Below are 24,694 nucleotides of genomic sequence, written 5' to 3'. Positions count from 1 at the left end.
CATTGTCATACAGACTACAGCCTTTTCCCAGACTTTTTGCACAAACTCCCCTCTTTCCCCTCTTGTGGGACTTGCACAAATTTCTACAAATGCTTGGCATTCAGGGCATTGTCACCCCATAGAGCAATGTACCACAGAAAGATGAAGGCTGAGTGATTGGCTTAGCAACAGATCAAGGTAAGCAGGTAAACTTGACGAGGTTAAGGACCTGAATACAGATCCCCTTATGCTATTCAAGTTGTGGACTTTTATTAAAGTCTTCATGTTTTCCAGTGGTCATGTATGGATGTGAAAGTTGGACTGTGAAGAAGGCTGAGTGCCGAAGAATTGATGCCTTTGAACTGTGGTGCTGGAGAAGACTCTTGGACTGCAAGGAGATCCAGCCAGTCCATCCTAAAGGAGACTAGTCCTGGGTGTTCATTGGAAGGACTGGTGCTGAGGCTGAAACTCCAATACTTTGGCCACCTCATGCGAAGAGTTGACTCATTGGAAAAGACCCTGATGCTGGGAGGGATTGGGGGCAGGAGGAGAAGGGGACGACAGAGGATCAGATGGCTAGATGGGCATCACCGACTTGATGCACATGAGTTTGGGTGAACTCCAGGATTTGGTGATGGACAGGGAGGCCTGGCGTGCTGCGATTCATGGGGTCGCAAAGAGTCAGACACGACTGAGCTACTGAACTGAACATGTTGCCACAAGAGGAATGCACACCTTAGTCTAAGTCACTTCCTGATGCACTCCTCACTCTGCTAGTTTCCTCCTCATTTTTAAGACACCAGGTTAAGCCATTTGCCAGGCTGAATTAATCAAACATAGATGCCCTAATTCCTCACCCCCACCCCTAAGCTATGCAAACTGGGGAGACCAAAGACCGAAATAAGATGTACACAACCCCCACTCCATCTGGCAACATATATTCAACATGCTACATAAAGTATAATTTCCATTTTATTGTCTTTTCAGAGAAACCAGTATTTCTTCAGTCTTTAAGGACTTGGATCCTTACATGGGCTTTGGTGGAGGATGTGGGGCAGCCCCCACAGGTCTAAATCGGGGTAGAGGTGTTCGGTCCTTCCAGGCTTCCCGAGAGCGATTCCTGACTACCTTGCTGTGAATGGCACAACTCACTCAGGGATGTATTTTCACATACAGTTTGGGAAGCACATGGGCATCAAAAACACTCGCTTCAGAAATGTCCCTGACGTCTGTCTTTTCACCTTGCTTACAGTTTCCTTTGTTGTGCAAAAGCTTTTAGGTTTAATTAGGTCCCATTTGTTTATTTTTCCTTTTATTTCCAATACACTGGGAGGTGGGTCATAGAGGATCCTGTTTTGATTTATGTAGGAGGGTGTTTTGCTTATGTTTTCCTCTAGGAGTTTTATAGTTTCTGGCCTTATGTTTAGATCTTTAATCCATTTTGAGTTTATTTTTGTGTATAGTTTTAGAAAGTGTTCTAGTTTCATTCTTTTACAAGTGATTTCATTCTTTTACCAGTTTTCCCAGCACCACTAGTTAAAGAGATGGTCTTTAATCTATTGTATATTCTTGCCTCCTTTGTCAAAGATAAGGTGTCCATAGGTGCGTGGATTTATCTCTGGGCTTTCTATTTTGTTCCATTGATCTATATTTCTGTCTTTGTGCCAGTACCATACTGTCTTGATGACTGTAGCTTTGTAGTAGAGCCTGAAGTCAGGCAGGTTGATTCCTCCAGTTCCATTCTTCTTTCTCAAGATTGCTTTGGCTATTCGAGGTTTTTTGTATTTCCATACAAATTGTGAAATTATTTGTTCTAGTTCTGTGAAAAATACCATTGGTAGCTTGATAGGGAGATTGCTTTGGGTAGTATACTCATTTTCACTATATTGATTCTGGGTCGGGGGATCCCCTGGAGGAGTGCACAGCAACCCACTCTAGCATACTTGCCTAGAGAATCTCATGGACAGAGGAGCTGGCAGGTTACAGCTCATAAGGTTGCAGAGTCAGACACCACTGAAGTGACTTAGCACGCACGCACACAGCAACAAGGATGGACCTAGAGATTATCATACTAAGTGAAGTCAGTCAGACAGAGAAAGACAAATACAATATAATATCACTTATACGTAGAATCTAAAAAATAATGCAAATGAACTTATTTACAAAACAGAAACGACTCACAGACTTAGAAAACAAACTTATGGTTACCAAAGAGGAAAGGCAGGGGGAGGGATAAATTAGGAGGTTGGGATTAACATATATACACTAATAAATATAATAGATAATCAACAAGGACCTACTGTATAGCACAAGAAACTCTATTCAATACTCTGTAATAACCTATATGGGAAAAGAATCTGAAAAAGAATAGATGTATGTATATATATAACTGAATGACTTTGCTATACACCTGAAACTAACACAACAATGTAAAGGCACTATACTCCAATATGAAATTAAACATTTTAAAGTTAAAAAAGAAAGAAATGTCCCTAACGGCTGCAGCTTCTACAATGTTCTTAATGATGAACTTCTTAATGGCCTTATCCTTGGGCATGCATCGGGCACAGTTGGTGCAGTGAATAGGCTGCATGTGGCCATGGCCCTTTTTGGCACAACCATTGTTCCTTCTTTTCTTGGTCATCTTGGAAGCGCGGAGGTGAGAGAGCAAAAATATAGCATATTTTTTTCTTGTGGCAGAGGATTATTTCCATTCTTCATTCTAGAAAATATTTACTTAAGGAAAAGAAGCATTTTTAAGCTAGCAACAAATCTTTGTTTTCAAATGACCAAACTGAAAACATCCAGTTTAAAAACAAAAACAGCCAAAGACCTTTTGACTGCCCCTACCTCCCTGCCCCATGAATTCTTAGCCTTTGAAATGCCTGAGATGCTCAAAGAGATTGACAAGAAGAGTCAGTTATGCAATTTTGACAGCTCTGAGAATGCACCCAGTCTTGTAGTCAACATATCTGGATCCTGCCCTTCCTCCAAGGTCAAGCTCCTGTCTTTCTTACTCAACAAACCTTCCCTTCACCCACTCACAGTTGTGATGCTCAACTTATTATTAATATATATGTCTAATAAACATGTGTATATGTATCCTTTCTCTCCAATCAGCCTGAGAAGGATGGAACACATATCTTACATACTTTTGTATTCTCAAAACTTAGTACAAAATCTTGTAGGTAAAAGGTTTTTCTGCTGCCACGGCTTATTATTATTATTGCTAATTAGATTTACCAAGCACTTGCTATTGTGCCAGGCACTGTGTTAGGCTAGTAGGTGCTATTATTGTTCCCTTTTAACACAATGGGCTTCTCTGATCGCTCAGTTGGTAAAGAATCTGCCTACAATGCAGAAGACCCTGATTCGGTTCCTGGGTTGGGAAGAAGGGATAGGCTACCCACTCCAGTGTTCTTGGGCTTTCCTTGTGGCTCATCTGGTAAAGAATCCACAAATCTGGGTTCAATCCTTAGGTGGGAAGATCCCCTGGAGAAGGGAAAGGCTACCCATTCCAGTATTCTGGCCTGGAGAATTCGATGGACTGTATAGTCCATGGGGTTGCAAAGAGTCAGACACGACTGAGAAACTTTCACTACTTAACCAATGAGATTTTAATTAACTTGCACAAGTCATAACTAGTGAGCAGTGGACCCAGGACTCAAACCCAATACATCAGATTTCAGAACTGGTGCCTTTAACCACTAGGATACCTTGCTCCTCATGAATATTCATAGGTATCAAACTCCAAGAAGGCTGCATTTGCTCCTGACTAATGTTGAGAGAGTACCAGATGACCAGCTTTGCTCATAATTGCATGCCTGCATCCTCAGTCACTCAGTTTGACCAACTCTTTGTGACCCCAGGGACTGTAGCCCACCAGGGTCCTCTGTCCTTGGTATTTTCCAGACAAGAATACTGGAGTGGATTGCCATTTCCTCCTCCAGGGGATCTTCCCAACCTAGGGATCAAACTCACATCTCTTGCATTTTCTTGAATTGACAGGCAGATTCTTTACCACTGAACCCCTTTACCCCTGAGAAGCCCTTGCTCATAATTACTCAGAGGCATTTCAAATTGTTTTCAAATAAAGTTGTTAGTCTGAAAATAATTAAGAAAGAAACCATTTTTAAAACAGCAGGAAGGGGTGATGTATAGAGGTCCACTTTGACATTTTGATTTGCACTTAAACACATAGCTCAGGGCTATACAAAGCCACTATGCTAAGACTGCAGAAGCATTAAAAATCAAGTTGCCTTAGCCTTATTAATTTTCTAGAGGACTGTTCAGTTCAGTTCAGTCGCTCAGTCATGTCCAACTCTTTGCGACCCCATGAATTGCAGCATGCCAGGCCTTTCTGTCCATCACCAACGCCTGGAGTTCACTCAAACTCAATGTCCATCGAGTCGGTGATGCCATCCAGCCATCTCATCCTCTGTCATCCCTTCTCCTCCTGCCCCCAATCCCTCCCAGCATCAGAGTCTTTTCCAATGAGTCAACTCTTTGCATGAGGTGGCCAAAGTACTGGAGTTTCAGCTTTAGCATCATTCCTTCCAAAGAACACCCAGGGGTAGGAGCCAAGATGGTGGAGGAGTAGGACGGGAAGAACACTTTCTCCCCCACAAATTCATCAGAAGAGCATTTAAACGTTGAGTAAATTCCACAAAACAACTTCTGAATGCCGGCAGAGGACATCAGGCACCCAGAAAAGCAACCCAAGTCTTCAAAAGGAGGTAGGAAAAAATATAAAAGACAAAAAAAGAGACAAAAGAGGGAGGGACGGAGTTCCGTCCCGGGAAGGGAGTCTTAAAAAGAGAGAAGTTTCCAAACACCAGGAAACCTTCTCACTGCCGAATCTGTGCCGAGCCTTGGAAGCACAGAGGGCAACATAACAGGGAGAAAAAATAAAGAAACAATTAAAACTCGCAGATTGCAAGCCCTACGGTAACTCCCCCAGTGGAGAAGCAGCACAGACGCCTGCACACGCCACTAGCAAGTGGGGGCTGGGCAGGGAGGCGCGGCGCGAGCTGCATCGCTTAGAGTAAGAACCTGGCCTGAATACCCTGAGCGCTATCTGAGCGAAATAATTTGGGCTAGCAAACCAGACTGTGGGATATCTACCACGCGAAAAGCCAGCCCTAACCTAAGACACCGCCAGGCCAGCGCACGGAACAAAGGACTGAACAGAGATAGCTGGCTGCAGACCTTCCCCCTCCGGTGACAGGCAGCCAGAGCCGGAAGGGGGCCATCGCAGCCCCAGAGAGACATTATCTATAAAACTGTAAGCAGGCTTCTTTGCTAACTAAAACTTCTTGGGGGTCTGGACGGTCAACATCTGCCTGAGAAGGTGTGCCGGTTTTACACCCAGATAACCAAGTGGCGGGGAGGCGATAAGTCGCAGCAATGGCGCTTGCCAAACACCTCATCACCTGAGCTGCTCGGATATGGGAAGAGCACAAAACGCAGGCCCAACCGAGTCTGTGCCTCTGAGGACTACCCGAGTGCCTGAACCTGAGCGGCTTGGACCTGGGAGGTGCATGCAGCCCAGGGCCGGCCTCGGATGATTCCCGGCGGAACAACCTAGGGCCCGAGCAGTGTGGGCAGGAAGGCTACATGCGCCATGAGCAGAGGCAGACCCAGTGTGGCTGAGGCACTGCGAGCGCACGCCAGTGTTATTTGTTTGCAGCATCCCTCCCTCCCTCCCCACAGTGCGACTGAACAAGTGAGCCAAAAAAAAAAAAAAAAAAGTGTCCTCCACCGTCCCCTTTGTGTCAGGGTGGAAACCAGACACTGAAGACACCAGCAAACAGAAGAAGCTGTAACAGAGGGAAACGCCTTGGAAGCTACAGGCAATAGATTAAAACCCTGTGGTTACTATGGACTACATAGGAAGGGGCCTATAGATCTTGAGAAATATAAGTCAGACCAAGGAACTAGCCAAAAATGAACTGAACCCACAATACTCACAACAAAACCAGAGAAAGTCCTAGATATATTTTTACTATTTTTATGATCATTCTTTCTTTCTTTTTTTTAAATTAAAAAAAAAATTTTAAGTCCTCTATTGTTCCTTTAATTTTCACTTTTATAACCTATTACTTTGCAAAAAACAAAAACAAAAAAAAACCCTATTTTTTTCTTCTTCAGCAAACTTCATATATATATTTTTTATAATTTTTTGACTTCTTTTTTTTTCTTCTTTTCTTTAACATTGTATTTTTGAAATTCCAAACTCTACTCTAGATTTTTAATTTTAGCTTTTTGGTATATGTTATCAATTTTGTACCTATAGTTTTTTTTATAATTTCTGTGACTTTTTTTTTTCCTCCGTTGCTTTCTCTTCTTCTTTTATATAACATTGTATATCTGAAATTCCAAACTCTACTCTAGATTTTTAATTTATGCTTTTTGGTATTTGGTATCAATTTTGTACCTGTATTTTCTTTATAATTTTTATGACATTGTTTTTGTTTGTTTGTTTGTTTTCTCTCTTTATTTTTCTTCTTCTTTTTTTTAACATTGTATTTTTGAAATTCCAAACTCTAGATTTTTAACTTTTGCTTTTTGGTATTAGTTATCAATTTTGTACCTATATTTTCTTTATAATTTTCGCGACCTTGTTTGTTTTTGTTTGTTCGTTTTTTCTCTCTTTCTTTTCCTTCTTCTTTTCTTTAACATCGTATTTTTGAAATTCCAAACTCTACTCTAGATTTTTAATTTTTGCTTTTATGTATTTGTTACCAATTTTGTACCTTTAAGAACCCAATCTACAGTACCCATTTTTCACTAGGGAGCGAGATTACTGGCTTGACTGCTCTCTCTCCCTTTGGACTCTCCTTTTTCTCCACCAGGTCCCCTGTGTCTCCTCCCTAACCCCTCTCTACTCTACCCAACTCTGTGAATTTCTGTGTGTTCCAGACGGTGGAGAACACTTAGGGAACTGATTACTGGCTGGATCTGTCTCCCTCCTTTTCATTCCCCCCTTTTATCCTTCTGGCCACCTCTGTCTCCTTCCTCCTTCTTCTCTTCTCTGTATAACTCTGTGAACATCTCTGAGCAGCCCAGTTGTGGAGTGCACATAAGGAAGTGATTACTGGCTAGCACACTCTCTCCACTATTGATTCCACCTCATCTCATTTGGGTCACCTCTGACTCCCTCCTCCCTCTTCTCTTCTCCATGTAATGCTGTGAACCTCTCTGAGTGACCCTCATGGTAGAGAAACTTTTCATCTTTAACGTAGATGTTTTATCAATGGCGCTGTATAGAAGGAGAAGTTTTGAAACTACTGTAAAAATAAGACCAATAACTGGAAGCAGGAGGCTTAAGTCCAAACCCTGACTCCAAGGAACTCCTGACTCCAAGGAACATTAATTGACAGGAGCTCATCAAACGCCTCCGTACCGACACTGAAACCAAGCACCACACAAGGGCCAACAAGTTCCAGGGCAAGACATACCAAGCAAATTCTCCAGCAACAAAGGAACACAGCCCTGAGCTTCAAGATACAGGCTGGCCAAAGTCACCCCAAAACCATAGACATCTCATAACTCATTACTGGACATTTCATTGCACTCCAGAGAGAAGAAATACAGCTCCACCCACCAGAACACCGACACAAGCTTCCCTAACAAGGAAACCTTGACAAGCCACCTGTACAAACCCACACACAGCGAGGAAACGCCACAATAAAGAGAACTCCACAAACTACCAGAATACAGAAAGGACACCCCAAACTCAGCAATTTAAACAAGATGAAGAGACAGAGGAATACCCAGCAGATAAAGGAACAGGATAAATACCCACCAAACCAAACCAAAGAGGAAGAGATAGGGAATCTACTTGATAAAGAATTCTGAATAATGATAGTGAAATTGATCCAAAATCTTGAAATTAAAATGGAATCACAGATAAATAGCCTGGAGACAAGGATTGAGAAGATGCAAGAAAGGTTTAACAAGGACCTAGAAGAAATAAAAAAGAGTCAATATATAATGAATAATGCAATAAATGAAATTTAAAACACGCTGGAGGCAACAAATAGTAGAATAACAGAGGCAGAAGATAGGATTAGTGAATTAGAAGATAGAATGGTAGAAATAAATGAATCAGAGAGGATAAAAGAAAAACGAATTAAAAGAAATGAGGAAAATCTCAGAGACCTCCAGGACAATATTAAACGCTACAACATTCGAATCATAGGGGTCCCAGAAGAAGAAGACAAAAAAGAAAGACCATGAGAAAATACTTGAGGAGATAATAGTTGAAAACTTCCCTAAAATGGGGAAGGAAATAATCACCCAAGTCCAAGAAACCCAGAGAGTCCCAAACAGGATAAACCCAAGGCGAAACACCCCAAGACACATATTAATCAAATTAACAAAGATCAAACACAAAGAACAAATATTAAAAGCAGCAAGGGAAAAACAACAAATAACACACAAGGGAATTCCCATAAGGCTAACAGCTGATCTTTCAATAGAAACTCTTCAAGCCAGGAGGGAATGGCAAGACATACTTAAAATGATGAAAGAAAATAACCTACAGCCCAGATTATTATACCCAGCAAGGATCTCATTCAAGTATGAAGGAGAAATCAAAAGCTTTTCAGACAAGCAAAAGCTGAGAGAATTCTGCACCACCAAACCAGCTCTCCAACAAATACTAAAGGATATTCTCTAGATGGGAAACACAAAAACGGTGCATAAATTCGAATCCAAAACAATAAAGTAAATGGCAATGGGATCATACTTATCAGTAATTACCTTAAACGTAAATGGGTTGAATGCCCCAACCAAAAGACAAAGACTGGCTGAATGGATACAAAAACAAGACCCCTACATATGTTGTCTACAAGAGACCCACCTCAAAACAGGGGACACATACAGACTGAAAGTGAAGGGCTGGAAAAAGATTTTCCATGCAAATAGGGACCAAAAGAAAGCAGGAGTAGCAATACTCATATCAGATAAAATAGACTTTAAAACAAAGGCTGTGAAAAGAGACAAAGAAGGTCACTACATAATGATCAAAGGATCAATCCAAGAAGAAGATATAACAATTATAAATATATATGCACCCAACATGGGAGCACCGCAGTATGTAAGACAAATGCTAACAAGTATGAAAGGAGAAATTAACAACAACACAATAATAGTGGGAGACTTTAATACCCCACTCACACCTATGGATAGATCAACTAAACAGAAAATTAACAAAGAAACACAAACTTTAAACGATACAATAGACCAGTTAGACCTAATTGATATCTATAGGACATTTCATCCCAAAACAATGAATTTCACCTTCTTCTCAAGCGCACATGGAACCTTCTCCAGGATAGATCACATCCTGGGCCATAAAGCTAGCCTTGGTAAATTCAAAAAAATAGAAATCATTCTAAGCATCTTTTCTGACCACAATGCAGTAAGATTAGATCTCAATTACAGGAGAAAAACTATTAAAAATTCCAACATATGGAGGCTGCACAACACGCTGCTGAATAACCAACAAATCACAGAAGAAATCAAAAAAGAAATCAATATTTGCATAGAAATGAATGAAAATGAAAACACAACAACCCAAAACCTGTGGGACACTGTAAAAGCAGTCCTAAGGGGAAAGTTCATAGCCATACAGGCATACCTCAAGAAACAAGAAAAAAGTCAAATAAATAACCTAACTCTACACCTAAAGCAACTAGAAAAGGAAGAAATGAAGAACCCCAGGGTTAGTAGAAGGAAAGAAATCTTAAAAATTAGAGCAGAAATAAATGCAAAAGAAACAAAAGAGACCATAGCAAAAATCAACAAAGCCAAAAGCTGGTTCTTTGAAAGGATAAATAAAATTGACAAACCATTAGCCAGACTCATCAAGAAACAAAGGGAGAAAAATCAAATCAATAAAATTAGAAAGGAAAATGGAGAGATCACAACAGACAACACAGAAATACAAAGGATCATAAGAGACTACTATCAACAATTATATGCCAATAAAATGGACAACGAGGAAGAAATGGACAAATTCTTAGAAAAGTACAACTTTCCAAAACTGGACCAGGAAGAAATAGAAAATCTTAACAGACCCATCACAAGCACGGAAATTGAAACCGTAATCAAAAATCTTCCAGCAAACAAACACCCAGGTCCAGACGGCTCCACAGCTGAATTCTACCAAACATTTAGAGAAGAGCTAACACCTATCCTACTCAAACTCTTCCAGAAAATTGCAGAGGAAGGTAAACTTCCAAACTCATTCTATGAGGCCACCATCACCCTAATACCAAAACCTGACAAAGATCCCACAAAAAAAGAAAACTACAGGCCAATATCACTGATGAACATAGATGCAAAAATCCTTAACAAAATTCTAGCAATCAGAATCCAACAACACATTAAAAAGATCATACACCATGACCAAGTGGGCTTTATCCCAGGGATGCAAGGATTCTTCAATATCCGCAAATCAATCAATGTAATATACCACATTAACAAATTGAAAAATAAAAACCATATGATTATCTCAATAGATGCAGAGAAAGCCTTTGACAAAATTCAACATCCATTTATGATAAAAACTCCCCAGAAAGCAGGAATAGAAGGAACATACCTCAACATAATCAAAGCTATATATGACAAACCCACAGCAAACATTATCCTCAATGGTGAAAAATTGAAAGCATTTCCTCTAAAGTCAGGAATAAGACAAGGGTGCCCACTTTCACCATTACTATTCAACATAGTTTTGGAAGTTTTGGCCCCAGCAATCAGAGCAGAAAAAGAAATAAAAGGAATCCAAATTGGAAAAGAAGAAGTAAAACTCTCACTATTTGCAGATGACATGATCCTCTACATAGAAAACCCTAAAGACTCTACCAGAAAATTACTAGAACTAATCAATGACTACAGTAAAGTTGCAGGATATAAAATCAACACACAGAAATCCCTTGCATTCCTATACACTAATAATGAGAAAACAGAAAGAGAAATTCAGGAAACAATTCCATTCACCATTGCAACGGAAAGAATAAAATACTTAGGAATATATCTACCTAAAGAAACTAAAGACCTATATATAGAAAACTATAAAACACTGGTGAAAGAAATCAAAGAGGACACTAATCGATGGAGAAATATACCATGTTCATGGATTGGAAGAATCAATATAGTGAAAATGAGTATACTACCCAAAGCAATTTATAGATTCAATGCAATCCCTATCAAGCTACCAACAGTATTCTTCACAGAGCTAGAACAAATAATTTCACAATTTGTATGGAAATACAAAAAACCTCGAATAGCCAAAGCGATCTTGAGAAAGAAGAATGGAACTGGAGGAATCTACCTACCTGACTTCAGGCTCGACTACAAAGCCACAGTTATCAAGACAGTATGGTACTGGCACAAAGACAGAAATATAGATCAATGGAACAAAATAGAAAGCCCAGAGATAAATCCACGCACATATGGACACCTTATCTTTGACAAAGGAGGCAAGAATATACAATGGATTAAAGACAATCTCTTTAACAAGTGGTGCTGGGAAATCTGGTCAACCACTTGTAAAAGAATGAAACTAGAACACTTTCTAACACCATACACAAAAATAAACTCAAAATGGATTAAAGATCTCAACGTAAGACCAGAAACTATAAAACTCCTAGAGGAGAACATAGGCAAAACACTCTCTGACATACATCACAGCAGGATCCTCTATGACCCACCTCCCAGAATATTGGAAATAAAAGCAAAAATAAACAAATGGGACCTAATTAACCTTAAAAGCTTCTGCACATCAAAGGAAACTATTAGCAAGGTGAAAAGGCAGCCTTCAGAATGGGAGAGAATAATAGCAAATGAAGCAACTGACAAACAACTAATCTCAAAAATATACAAGCAACTCCTACAGCCCAACTCCAGAAAAATAAATGACCCAATCAAAAAATGGGCCAAAGAACTAAATAGACATTTCTCCAAAGAAGACATACAGATGGCTCACAAACACATGAAAAGATGCTCAACATCACTCATTATCAGAGAAATGCAAATCAAAACCACTATGAGGTACCATTTCATGGCAGTCAGAATGGCTGCGATCCAAAAGTCTACAAGCAATAAATGCTGGAGAGGGTGTGGAGAAAAGGGAACCCTCTTACACTGTTGGTGGGAATGCAAACTAGTACAGCCACTATGGAGAACAGTGTGGAGATTCCTTAAAAAACTGGAAATAGAACTGCCTTATGATCCAGCAATCCCACTGCTGGGTATACACACTGAGGAAACCAGAAGGGAAAGAGACACATGTACCCCAATGTTCATCACAGCACTGTTTATAATAGCCAGGACATGGAAGCAACCTAGATGTCCATCAGCAGATGAATGGATAAGAAAGCTGTGGTACATATACACAGTGGAGTATTACTCAGCCATTAAAAAGAATACATTTGCATCAGTTCTAATGAGGTGGATGAAACTGGAGCCTATTATACAGAGTGAAGTAAGCCAGAAAGAAAAACACCAATACAGTATACTAACGCATATATATGGAATTTAGAAAGATGGTAACAATAACCCTGTGTGTGAGACAGCAAAAGAGACACTGATGTATAGAACAGTCTTATGGACTCTGTGGGAGAGGGAGAGGGTGGGAAGATTTGGGAGAATGGCATTGAAACATGTAAAATATCATGTATGAAATGAGTTGCCAGTCCAGGTTCGATGCACGATACCGGATGCTTGGGGCTAGTGCGCTGGGATGACCCAGAGGGATGGTATGGGGAGGGAGGAGGGAGGAGGGTTCAGGATGGGGAACACATGTATACCTGTGGCGGATTCATTTTGATATTTGGCAAAACTAATACAATTTTGTAAAGTATAAAAATAAAATAAAATTCAAAGAACACCCAGGACTGATCTCCTTTAAAATGGACTGGTTGGATCTCCTTGCAGTGCAAGGGACTCTCAAGAGTTTTCTCCAACACCACAGTTCAAAAGCATCAATTCTTCAGCGCTCAGCTTTCTTCACAGTCCAACTCTCACATCCATACATGATTACTGGAAAAACCATAGCCTTGACTAGATGGACCTTTGTTGGCAAAGTAATGTCTCTGCTTTTGAATATGCTATCTAGGTTGGTCATAACTTTCCTTCCATCATATCATCTCTGGGGAAATATTTCCCTAAAGCTCCAAGCCTCTTGGTGACCAGGATGAATAAATTGGTCTTCTTCCTTTTTGTTTCTCCATTTTCTGCCCTAGAGGGCCAAAAGAAAACCATCTCAATTTAAGATTTAAACTTTATTTGTTGAAGTTACTAGCTAGTTAAACCGGAAGCAAGAAAAGCATTTTGTGTTGGCATGACAGTAGAAAGCCTTTAGCCACATTCCAACTTAATGATGGAAGATTAGCCAAGGTTGTTATTAAGTTTTAATCTCTTCATTTAACTAATGAGTTGATTAATACCCTTTCTGTCAAGAAAAAAAAAAAAGCTTTACAGTCTTGACTGTTGATATTTTAACCAGCTTACCCTGTTGTATTTTGAGTAAAAGGCACTATATCACAGACCACAAAGTTTCCTCAAAAGCTCCAGAGAAACAAATAAATGGAGAAAAAAAGTCCAAGGGTACAATAATCCAGAGACTTGAACATGCAGCAAAATGGAGTTTCTCCAAATTAGGCAACAGGAGAAGCAGCAGATATGGCAACTGAAGATATCCTTGTTATTCCCTGGGCTAGAATCATGCTGGCAGAAGCTTTAACTAACTAAATTTACTTGCAAGTTCTCCAAAAGGAGTGATAATATTGCACCAGGGTCACTTTTTATGACACAGTATTTTGCAAGCAAGTTCCTAGGACCTTTACAAGTTCTTAGTAAAGTACTTGACTTCTAAAACTCAATATAAGTATTAAAAAGTCAGCATGTCCATTACATGTCCAAACTATAAAAGATATAAGTTTAAATATCTACTGAAAATGGAAACTCCAGTAATTTTTATGACTTCTTAGAGCATACAGTCTTCATTTTGAAATACTAAAAGGCTCCAGGAGATATTTATCCAAAATTAGCCTCCTTATGCGAAGAACTGACTCATTGAAAAGACCCTGACGCTGGAAAAGACTGAAGGCAGGAGGCGAAGGGGATGACAGAGGATGAGATGGTTCTATGGCATCACCAACTAAATGGACATGAGTTTGAGTGAACTCTGGGAGTTGGCAATGGACAGGAAGGTCTGGCGTGCGGCAGTCCATGGGTTTGCAAAGAGTCAGACACGACCAAGCGACTGAACTGAACTGAACTGAATGACACCTTGGGATAGCCCTGTTCTGGCAGCACCTGTAGCCAGATCTGGTTACAGTTATTAAATCTAATGCTGGAGCTGCTGACCTCAGGAAGACAGGTGTCCTCTTCAACAGCAGGTCCCTATTCTGGTCAATAAAAAATATGCCCTATTAAATTGCCTTCAGGGCCATCTGTTTGCTCAGGTATCTGGCCAGCATAGTAGCCTTGTCACAAAGTATTAATGGAGTTTTCATCTGTTCCCCAAATAAGTTGCTCTGTAGTTAATTAAGCATTACATTTCCCAAAAGAAATACTCACTTGGCTAAATACACAATAACATTCATCAATTTATTGATTAATTAATCCAATATGTATTGAACATCTATTGTATGCTAATCATTGCAAGGTTATGGAGATACAAAAATTAATGACAAGGAATGTCTTTCATCAATAAACTCACCTTAGGAACTCAATAATTGTGTAAAGGATCCAGATTAGATCCTCTATCTATATTTTATCCACTTATCTCAAACTTCAAAACCTACTTCAGGGCTTACCTCTTCATCCACTCATTTAGGAAAACTTTATTGGGTTCTTAAAGCTGTGTTAGGCACTGGAATGATGAAGATGAAGAGAATATAATCCCCAACATCAGGAACTCCCAACTTGCGGGGAGATGGACAAGGTAGAAAGGACCAATTGTGGAAGACAGTGTAAGCCAAGCTAATCAAAGAGTGTGGGTTTTACGACAGCAGCAAAGAGGTATTAGACAACCCTAAGGAAGAGAATTGTGATTAAATTTGCATTTTATTATAGAAAAATCAACTTAACAATGACAGAGACAACAGATAATAAGGTAGAATGACCAGAGGGAAGAAACCAGAGGGGAGGAAAGTCGAAATTCCAAAGTGATCCAAGAAGTAGAAATAACATTTTAATAACAAACTGAATGTGAAAACTGAGGGAGAAGATGAAGTCCAAGATGACTTCTATGGATTCTGGTCTGAGTGGCATTAGCAGCAGGAGAAGGAAGAACAGGATTGGTGGGAAAATGAGTTCAACCTTGAACATTGCAGGAGCCTTTTGAACAGCCAGGTATCAGCATCAGGTTTGCTGTTATAAATATTTGTCTAAAACTCATGAAAGAAGTAAGCGTAGGAGGTAAGGATACAGGCTGAAACATGATTATGGATGACATTGCCAGTTCTGTAGCCATCCCATACAATTCCCTAGTCCCAAATGCCTTTTACTCATCTGACATTCTTTTTTTAAAATTAATCTATTATTCATTAATATCTTCAATACATACAGAACTTCGATATCATATTCCAGGTGATGCCAAAAGACCCTGGGTGCACATAGATAAATAAGCTTTTAAAAAAAAAAAAAAAAGCTTATCTATTTGGCTGCATTGGGTCTTAGTTGTGGCGTATGGGATCTAGTTCCCTGACCAGGGATCAAACCCAGCCCCCTGCACTGAGAGCGTGGAGCCTTAGCCACTGGACCACTAGGGAAGTCCCAATAAAAAAAAGCTTTGGTTCCCTACCCTAAAGGATAGGATCTCATAACCTGGCTGTTGACTATAAACTAACTCTCTAATTCTGTGTGTGTCTGTCATGTCTCTAAGAAGAGGATAAACTCCCAAAGTTTATCCTCATAAAAAAATTAAAAAAAAATTTTTTTTTTAATCTATGTAAAAACCTAGCACAAAGTTCTGTTCATTGTAGATGCTCAGTGTGAGCCTTGAAAAATAGATTCATTACTTATTTTAAAACATAGGCCAATTTATTTATTTTTAAATACTTTTTGGGGAAGAGATCTGACTAGAAAAGTATTAAATTTTCATTATAAAAATTTAGAAACTACATTAAAAAGATAAAATAATAATCATTAATATACTGTCCAAAGTAACCACTATTAATATTTTATGTAAAATGCCCATAATCCTTTAAGTATAAAAACATGCCTTATTACATTTTTGGTAAAAGGCATCATATTGAACATATTTTTGTGTCACTTTTTTAATTTAAAAATGCTATATCACAAACATACTTTAGTACCAGTAAATATAGATTTTCATCATCATTTTAAAACCATTTCATTATTCCATTGTATGACTGTCCTATAATTTATGTAGCAGGTCCTACACCGATGGAAACTTAAGTTTCCTAAGAAAAAAATACTTTAAAAAATAGAAATATAGCATATATTCATGAAAGTTCACAAATAAAAGCTGGGCTTGATAAAATTTTATAAAACGACCACACACATGAAACCCAGACTAGGAAACAGATCATTACCGAAACCTCAGAAGCCCTCTTCTGTCTTCCAGTTACTATGCACCAGAGCCACTATCTCCAGGAAGCGCCCAGTCTATTTCACCTGAAATAGGCTGGGAGGTGATAGATAGGTAACTAAGCATGGCCAAGATTTTGTCAAAGCCATACTTCAGTTTAAGGCTCTTAATATTCTGTCTTTCTTCCTTTCCCTTCTCCTTTCCAGGTGTCAGACCTGTATCACGCTCTAAAGTTTTATCCTGACTACTCCTGCTCCTTTTCCCTTTTGTCCTTTAATACATGTTATCAGCAATAAACCTCTTGAGTTTCTAACCCTGCCTTGATATCTGCTGCTCAGAGGACCCACTGACACAAGTGGTTCTGGAAGTGGACTAAAATGACAAACTCAGTTTGAGGACTAGACCACATACCTCCCTGCTGTCAAGGAGGATTCCCCCGTCCAAGTGGTATGTGGTCATGGATAGTCTCAGCCACAAGTGGTAGCCCAGTTGCTAAAAATATCACCAGTAGTGACTTGAGAGAGTGCCATCCCAGTGCGGAATGCCCTGGCTGGTGAGATGATTCAAGCCTTTTTAAATGCATGTGATTAAGCATAAGGTTAATGGAATTGGTCAGGCATTAAAAAGTTGCATTGACATCTTACAGAGGAATAATTGGAAATGGAGGGCAATTAACAAACAGTTACAGCTAAATACAAGAGCCAGAAGATCTCTTTGGTAGCTTAGAAAGTAGAAGAGTTAGCACACCGAGGAGTAAACTCAGGATCTGATAGTTAGGAGCCCCCCAAACAGTTGAATGCTCAGACATCGCAGATCCGTTATACTCTGGTTGAGAAAACCTGCAGTCCTGAAACATGGAATGATAACATCTCAGTGGATACCCTCAAAGACAGTGGCTCTGCAGACTCTCCTGAGCCCCCTCCTGTGGCCTGCCCCTCCCTGTGTAGGATGGCACAGGCAACCAATCCCTCCTCTGGTGCTATGCCACCTCCTCTTCTGGCTGCCAAATTGATACTTGTGGTTAAATAACTTGACTGGGACATACTGGACCTGCTAAGAGCAATAGTGTTCCTCCCTTAGCTCACCTCTGTGGCCAGGGGGACATCCAGTATGATCAGCTAAAGGAGGAGGAAAAAGGCCAATCTTGTTACAGATGAGTCAGCTTGATTGTAGGTGCAAGCTTTGTCACTGGAGTTGGCACAATGGGCGCATGAACAGAGTGGCCACGGTGGCAGAGACAGAAGCTACATATGGGCCCAATGGCCTCGTGGGCTACAGTCCATGGGGTCATAAAGAGTTGGACATGACTGAAGGGACTTCGCACGCACACATAGGACGGCCTCATAGTTACTGCCTCTGAATATCCAACCTGTCAGAGACCAAAGCCCAGCCTCTCATATGGCTTTCTTCCTTGAGGAGGCCGACCAGTTATAAGTAGAACAATTGGTCCCTGGCATCCCAGAAGACAAGTTCACTCTCACATAAATGGACATTTATTTTAATATGGATTTGCTTTTCCTAACATCAGAATTGCAGCCATTACCACTGCACAGGTATCCAGGGGCTTTCAGAGTATTTGATCCACAAGCATAGTATCCCACACAACCTAAGATATGACCAGAGGACCCTGTTCTGAATAAATGAGGTGTGGGTGTTTGGGCCAGGACCTTGTGATTCACGGCAGCACCAGAAGCTGCTGACCTGATAGAGTGAAGGAATGACCTGCTGAAAGCATAGCTGAAATGCTATATTGGAGGCAAGACTTTTAAGAACTGGGCATTGCTCCTGGATGCAGTATATGCACTGAATCAGAGGTCTCTATATAGTGCTGTGTCCCCAGTAGGAAGGAAATCTGTGCCTAGGAACCAAGAAGTGGAAGCAGAAGTAGCTCCACTTACCTTCACCTCACTGGAGGATTTTCTGTTTCCTATTCCAGCAACTCTGGACTCTGCAGGGTTGGAGGGCCTGGTCAGGGAGTGTACGATTGCCATTGAACATAGCAAATGACCAACTATGGCTGCTGCCTGGGCACTTTGGATTCCTGTGTCTGAGGAGCAACAGACAGGAAGAAGAGTCACAATCTTGGGAGTGGTCATTGTCCCTGATCAGCAAGTGAAGGCAGGGCTCCCTCTATACAGTGGGAGAGAGGAAGACTATGTGTGGAAATCAGGGGACCCACATGGGTGCCTCTTGGCAATCTGTCATTGAACTGCAACCTTAAGTGTTGCCCTAAAGGTCCAGGAGCGAGCAATGAGAATGGAAACAGAACACGAAATCTGGTACAATGGGTCTCTGCAGCTTCTATTGGACTGAGGTGCAGAGTCCACTCGAAGTCCAGCTTTTATTCCTGATTGCAGACTACAAAACTTTCTTTGATCTATCTTTCCCAAGACACTGCATTGACATAGTCCAGATCTCCTTGTTTTTACCCCAGGCCGTTCCCTTCTGGGATAGTCTTGGGAACAGTCAGCAAGTGTGTAGGCAGTGTTCATACCTAACGCCAACCTGGTGTTCCATGGTCCATGATTTCATGATCCCAGTCATACTCCCTTCTGGGTCTGGCCTTGGGGTTTGTAACAAGGCTATTATTCTAAGAAAAACATGAAAAGTAATCATCAACACAGTTTCTTAATATATGCTGTTTTTCCAGGTGCTATTTCTCTGAAATTTCTCAAGGCTGTGAAAGTACATTATTAGGAATTCCCACTACATCTCCCCCTTCTTGTTTTTGGAGGAGTATTTATGCTGTCTGAACAACTTTTTTCTTCATCAGTTCTCGGATGGTTTTTCTTGTGCATCTGAGGACTAGACACAAAACAGTTAAAAATATACATCCTGATATTATACTACCAAGTAATCCTCCCCCTAAAGTTTTAATCCACATCATGGGGTTAAGTTTATGTAAGCTTTCCTCAATTTCTTTAAATAAAGCAGTTTCTGGGAGTAACTGTAAAATGAACATTTTGCATAATAGAAATAGTAGCCTTGTAATATCTAAGGATCAGATCAAATCAGTCGCTCAATCGTGTCCCACTCTTTGCGACCCCATGAATCACAGCACGCCAGGCCTCCCTGTCCATCACCAACTCCCGGAGTTCACTCAGACTCACGTCCATTGAGTCAGTGATGCCATCCAGCCATCTCATCCTCTGTTGTCCCCTTCTCCTCTTGCCCCCAATCCCTCCCAGCATCAGAGTCTTTTACAATGAGTCAACTCTTCGCATGAGGTGGCCAAAGTACTGCAGTTTCAGCTTTAGCATCATTCCTTCCAAAGAAATCCCAGGGCTGATTTCCTTCAGAATGAACTGGTTGGATCTCCTTGCAGTCCAAGGGACTCTCAAGAGTCTTCTCCAACACCACAGTTCAAAAGCATCAGTTCTTCGGCCCTCAGCCTTCTTCACAGTCCAACTCTCACATCCATACATGACCACAGGAAAAACCATAGCCTTGACTAGACAGACCTTTGTTGGCAAAGTAATGTCTCTGCTTTTGAATATGCTATCTAGGTTGGTCATAACTTTCCTTCCAAGGAGTAAGCGTCTTTTAATTTCATGGCTGCAGTCACCATCTGCAGTGATTTTGGAGCCCAGAAAAATAAAGTCTGACACTGTTTCCATTGTTTCCCCATTATTTCCCATGAAGTGATGGGACCGGATGCCATGATCTTTGTTTTCTGAATGTTGAGCTTTAAGCCAACTTTTTCACTCTCCACTTTCACTTTCATCAAGAGGCTTTTGAGTTCCTTTTCACTTTCTGCCATAAGGGTGGTGTCATCTGCATATCTGAGGTTATTGATATTTTTCCCGGCAATCTTGATTCCAGCTTGTGCTTCTTCCAGTCCAGCGTTTCTCATGATGTATTCTGCATAGAAGTTAAATAAACAGGGTGACAATATACAGCCTTGATGAACTCCTTTTCCTATTTGGAACCAGTCTGTTGTTCCATGTCCAGTCCTAACTGTTGCTTCCTGACCTGCATACAAATTTCTCAAGAGGCAGATCAGGTGGTCTGGTATTCCCATCTCTTTCAGAATTTTCCACAGTTCATTGTGATCCACACAGTCAAAGGCTTTGGCATAGTCAAAAGCAGAAATAGATGCTTTTCTGGAACTCTCTTGCTTTTTCCATGATCCAGCGGATGTTGGCAATTTGATCTCTGGTTCCTCTGCCTTTTCTAAAACCAGCTTGAACATCAGGAAGTTCACGGTTCACATATTGCTGAAGCCTGGCTTGGAGAATTTTGAGCATTACTTTACTAGCTTATGAGATGAGTGCAATTGTGCGGTAGTTTGAGCATTCTTTGGCATTGCCTTTCTTTGGGATTGGAATGAAAACTGACCTTTCCCAGTCCTGTGGCCACTGCTGAGTTTTCCACATTTGCTGGCATATTGAGTGTAGCACTTTCCCAGCATCATCTTTCAGGATTTGGAATAGCTCAACTGGAATTCCATCACCTCCACTAGCTTTGTTCATAGTGATGCTTTCTAAGGCCCACTTGACTTCACATTCCAGGATGTCTGGCTCTAGGTCAGTGATCACACCATCGTGATTATCTGGGTCGTGAAGATCTTTTTTGTACAGTTCTTCTGTGTATTCTTGACATCTCTTCTTAATATCTTCTGCTTCTGTTAGGTCCATACCATTTCTGTCCTTTATCAAGCCCATCTTTGCATGAAATGTTCCTTTGGTATCTCTGATATTCTTGAAGAGATCCCTAGTCTTTCTCATTCTGTTGTTTTCCTGTATTTCTTTGCATTGATCGCCGAAGAAGGCTTTCTTATCTCTTCTTGCTATTCTTTGGAACTCTGCATTCAGATGTTTATATCTTTCCTTTTCTCCTTTGCTTTTCACTTCTCTTCTTTTCACAGCTATTTGTAAGGCATCCCAAGACAGCCATTTTGCTTTTTTGCATTTCTTTTCCATGGGGATGGTCTTGATCCCTGTCTCCTGGACAATGTCATGAACCTCATTCCATAGTTCATCAGGCACTCTATAGCAGCTATTGTGGGAATTCTTGCTATAGCCACAACCGCAGCAGTAGCCAGGGTGGCACTGCATCAAACTATACAAACGACTACATTTGTAGAGTAGTGGCGCCAAAATGCAAGTTCTGCCTGGGGAAGTCAAACCCACATAGGCCAAAAAATTAATGGACGATTGACTGATTTAGAAAATACAGTTCTCCTACTAGGGGACAAAGTGCAAAATTTCAAATTACAGATTCATCTTCAGAGTAATTGATATATCTCTTCATTTTGTGTCACACATAAGTATAATCAAAGTACATATACTTGGGATCAATTATCTAAACTTTGAGAGGAAACATTTGTAATAATCTATCGATCTTCCCAACCCAGGGATCGAACCCAGGTCTCCTGCATTGTAGGTGGATTCTTTACTGTCTGAGCCAGCTGCAAGTGGATAGATTATTACAAATGTTTCCTCTCAAAGTTTAGATAATTGATCCCAAGTATATGTACTTTGATTATACTTATGTGTGACACAAAATGAAGAGATATTTCAATCACACTGAAGATGAATCTGTAATTTGAAATTTTGCACTTTGTCCCCTAGTAGGAGAACTGTATTTTCTAAATCAGTCAATCGTCCATTAATTTTTTGGCCTATGTGGGTTTGACTGCCCCAGGCAGAACTTGCATTTTGGCGCCACTACTCTACAAACGTAGTCGTTTGTATAGTTTGATGCAGTGCCACCCTGGCTACTGCTGCGGTTGTGGCTATAGCAAGAATTCCCACAATAGCTGCTATAAGGAGTCCAATAATCCTTTTGGAATGTTGCAGTACTTTCTTTATAACCTTTAAAAGAGCATGTATTTCAGGGGAGCCTTCCCAAGGTCTGGTTTGATTTCCTGGAAGCTATATTCCCAATCTCCTTTTTAATATAACAAATGAGTGATTAGAATTATAAAGTGAAGAATATAAGCAAGTATATAATTTGCAATCCTGGCAAGAAAGTTCCTGTACACTTTCATTGATAGAAACTGTTCCTTTCAAGAGCACATAAGATCTCTCACACAAGCCTGAATAGAAAATGTCATTTGTACTGGTATTAAATGTCAATGAATAATTAGTTTTACTGGAATAATGTCCATCCCAAATTTGGAATTTTTTAAGACTTAAAGTCAATTTTGAAATCTCCCTTTGCCCTCTTCCTTGATTCAATTGTGGAAAAGGGGGGTGACATGTCATTACAATGCCATATAATTGGATGATCTGAATGAGTGGTAATATTAGTATGGTCAAAGACTTTATGCACCTTGAGAGTTGGACTGTGAAGAAGGCTGAGCACTGAAGAATTGATGCTTTTGAACTGTGGTGTTGGAGAAGACTCTTGAGAGTCCCTTGGACTGCAAGGAAATGCAACCAGTCCATTCTGAAGGAGATCAGCCCTGGGATTTCTTTGGAAGGAATGATGCTAAAGCTGAAACTCCAGTGCTTTGGCCACTCATGCGAAGAGTTGACTCATTGGAAAAGATCCTGATGCTGGGAGGGATTGAGGGCAGGAGGAGAAGGGGACGACAGAGGATGAGATGGCTGGATGGCATCACTGACTCGATGGACGTGAGTCTGAGTGAACTCCGGGAGTTTGTGATGGACAGGGAGGCCTGGCGTGCTGCGATTCATGGGGTCGCAAAGAGTCAGACACGACTGAGTAACTGAACTGAACTGAACTGAACTGAACACAGCCTTTTGTGAGGATTGCAGGACTGATTTTGATGAGAGCAATTAGAGACTGCATACCCCTTAGAGGACAGTCCCATACAATTCCATAGGAACCATTAATCAAAATTACTCCTTCAGTCCCATGGCAATTATCGCACGGAATACAATCTTGTTTTTCAGTCCACAGCTTGCAATGCTCACATAAAGGTCTGTCTGATTTGGTGTCATTACTGGGTTCTAAGTCGTTGTAAGCAAAACTCAGACCAGAGAGAAGATGTAGTTGAACACTAGTGTAGTTATGATTTAAAGAATTAGTGGACAGCCAGGCTTGCATAGATAATTTAACATATCCTGTAGCTGGTCCTACACAAATTGGCCAGGATTCATACCCATAAGTAACACTGAAGGGAGCTCCTTCCTCTTTTTAAACAAGAGGAAGGCGTGTATCTTCAGGTCCTGGTATCCAGGAAGAATCATTAACATAAATGGGGATCATAGACTCCCTCCAATTAATGGGTTTTAGTAATGGGGGGTTAAGTATATATGTCCAATAAGTATAATTCTTTGCTTTTCCTAAAACCAGGGGTATACTCACTGCGATGGTTATCAGGGCAAACATAACCATGATGAGGTTGTCTGGAGTCACTGGTTGTTTCTGCTCAGTTTTACTCTATGAGCTGGAATCCACACAGGTTCTAGATCTTCTCCTGGGAAGATACAAGCAAACCCTCTTCCCCATGTAATTAACTTTCCTGGTGACCAAGCATTTGTTAGTGGATCTTGCCACCAAATCACAGTCTTAATTGTATTTGTAGATCTAGCCTGAAAATGTCGCTCAGCTGCAGTTTCCATAGCTTGTGTTGAAATATTCAAAAACTGAGAGTAAATAAAGCTTTATTTGATATTGTTTATTGTCCTATGTCATTTCCCCCTTTTTGTTTTTGGATTATATATTTAAGTGATTAGTTAGCCCTCTCCATTATGGCCTGACTTTGTGGGTTATAGAGAATGTCAGTAGAATGTTTTATAGATCAAATTTTAAGAAATTGTTGGAATGTTCTACTGGTATAAACAGGGCCATTATCAGTTTTTTTTTAATAGTTTTTGGTATATAACAGCAAAACAAGCATATAAATCCCTCCCAGCATCAGAGTCTTTTCAAATGAGTCAGCTCTTCACATTAGGTGGCCAAAGTATTGGAGTTTCAGCTTTAACATCAATCCTTCCAATGAACACCCAGGACTGATCTCCTTTAGGATGGACTGGTTGGATCTCCTTGCAGTCCAAGGGACTCTCAAGAGTCTTCTCCAACACCACAGTTCAAAAGCATCAATTTAAGAATCACTTAGACAGAAATTTATATGGTCTTTTATCAAAAGTCATATTCCAAGAAGACTTTTTTTTTTTTTTTAAAGGAAGAAAAAAATCAAATTTCAGATTGGTAACAGCTTATATTCAT

This window comes from Bubalus bubalis, chromosome 12 (assembly GCF_019923935.1).
Source record: "Bubalus bubalis isolate 160015118507 breed Murrah chromosome 12, NDDB_SH_1, whole genome shotgun sequence".
NCBI classification, from domain to species: Eukaryota; Metazoa; Chordata; class Mammalia; order Artiodactyla; family Bovidae; genus Bubalus; species Bubalus bubalis.
The sequence above is the reverse complement of the archived record's forward strand: the minus strand, read 5'-3'. Positions refer to the sequence as shown.